Genomic DNA, 2,119 nt, shown 5'->3' with positions numbered 1-2,119 from the left:
TCAAATAACGCAGCAGCACATGTGATAAGAAGATTCTTCACACGACTGCCAAGATTCAATGCTTTCAACAAATGCTCAAAGGAAAAAGAACCATGCTTTAAAGCTGTTACTGCACTTATTTCCATCTTGGTTTCTTCTGGAGCTACTGAATCATGCACCAGCTCCTTTATATTATATGCTGCTGTTTTTTAGTCAAATGATGGAAACACCCAACCATACCCGTAATGATAAAGACAAATGCCAACACGTAAGCCACTATTATTGCAATCAGAGCTCCTAATTGGCGCAAGTGGTGCAAGGACAAGCTATCTATGAAGGTATGGGATGTAGTATGGTGCAATGTCTGCATAGAAACGCTAAGGTTGCATCTCTGCTCTGGAAGTTTAGAATTTTGCTTAGCCTTAAGGGGTGAACTCTTCTCATGGTAAGCACTGAACCCAAGCCATACTCTGTGCATAGATCTTCATGCAGATGCTTGAAAAACGCAGGAATACTCCCTTTCCTGTGAACACATTTGCTTTGCACTAAGGTCAAGGACCTCTAAGCTACTGGAGTTGGCAAGGGATGCAGGAAATGGCCCTGTAAAGTTGTTAAAGCTCAATACAAGCTACTGGAGTTGGCAAGGGATGCAGGAAATGGCCCTGTAAAGTTGTTGAAGCTCAATACAAGCTTACGCTTGAAAAAAAGAGAAAGGTTACTACACAGTCGATAAAGTAAGCCAACCGCAGGGACTAAACAAAAAGGCGTCACTTAGCTAGTTATTCAGCTAAAGAGGTGCTCTCTCTTTCCTTTCGCAGGGACTAAACAAAAAGGCGTCACTTAGCTAGTTAGCCAAAGAGGTGCTTTTTTGTATATATACAAGAGATTAATTATGTTCTTATCTAACGTCGTCGTGTGTTTAAACGATTTCAATCAGCGCAGCGGGTTTCTTTCTTCATTAAGCTCAAGTGGTGTGGTAAAATAGGACTAGGTGTTTCTTGGTTAGCTGCATTTTCGTTATGATTGTAAGCTTTACATAGATTCAAGGCTTTCCTTTCATTCTCACTTGCCTTTTGCATATCTTGTTCACAGCTCGATGGCCGTACTAAGAATATAGTAAACATGCGCCTCGATAAGGCGCGGCTAGGACGGCTCGTTGGTTCTTCCAACGTGCGTTTCCTTAGGGTCTTGGTTTCACTTGTCTTCATCCCGCATTCGCATGAGTCAGTTTGAGTGAAGGGCTGCTTTGGTTCCGCACGCTAATGCGTTGTTGAGTACCCTTTTTTATTGGCCTTCCGCCGTAGGTTATCAACCTACCCTTGGTACGGAAATGGGATTACTGCAGGAAAGGAAAGGGAAGGAAAGGAAAGGAATTACTTCCACCAAGGAAGGATCAATAACTTCCATTCAAGCTGTTTACGTACCTGCGGATGATCTGACTGACCCAGCCCCCGCTACGACGTTTGCACATTTAGATGCTACAACTGCGCTTTCAAGAGGCTTAGCAGCAAAAGGTATCTATTCGGCCGTGGATCCGTTGGATTCGACGTCAACTATGCTGCAGCCTTGGATTGTGGGTGAGAAGCATTACAAGACGGCATAAAGGGTTAAGCAGACTTTGCAGCGTTACAAAGAACTTCAAGATATTATAGCTATTCTCGGATTGGACGAGTTATCCGAGGAGGACTGTTTGATGGTAGCTAGAGCACGAAAAAGAGAGCGTTTTTTCTCTTTTTTCTTTTGGATTTCTATTTAATATGCTAATCTGTATACGAATGGAGACGATCGGACTTGAACCGATAACTTCATGCTTGCAAAACATGCGTTCTACCGATTGAACTACGCCCCCGTCCTCGTTTCATGTGCAACACGTATCATGTGGGCAAACAAAACACAAGAGAGCTATTGCTCATACGTGCGTGCCTATAGCCTTTTTTCTACAGAGTTTAGACTTTATCCAAGACACGGCCCCATTTCATCACACTGTCAATGAAAGAGGCTAAATGTCATAAAGTAAAGATGTGTCGTTGGCAGCAAGCAGTAATAGTTCACGAATCTTTTCTCGGTCCACCATTTTGATTGTATCGGCGTTAGGGAGGGGATAAGCCGTCTTGTCTTCTCGGAAGGGAAGCCTTGAGGC

General features: G+C 43.4%; 1 non-coding gene across 1 annotated transcript; it reads right to left on the bottom strand.

Moving 5' to 3' along the window:
- Positions 1 to 1,755: 1,755 nt before the first annotated feature.
- TRNAA-UGC (transfer RNA alanine (anticodon UGC)) lies at positions 1,756 to 1,828 on the bottom strand. Its single transcript has one exon. It is a non-coding gene; the product is annotated as a tRNA-Ala (tRNA).
- Positions 1,829 to 2,119: the final 291 nt, after the last annotated feature.

The sequence above is a fragment of the Adiantum capillus-veneris genome, unplaced genomic scaffold (genome assembly GCF_014529385.1).
Source record: "Adiantum capillus-veneris isolate H3 unplaced genomic scaffold, ASM1452938v2 Hic_scaffold_754, whole genome shotgun sequence".
In the NCBI taxonomy this organism is placed as follows: domain Eukaryota; kingdom Viridiplantae; phylum Streptophyta; class Polypodiopsida; order Polypodiales; family Pteridaceae; genus Adiantum; species Adiantum capillus-veneris.
Note: the sequence above shows the minus strand (reverse complement) of the source record. Positions and strands in the feature narration are given on the sequence as shown.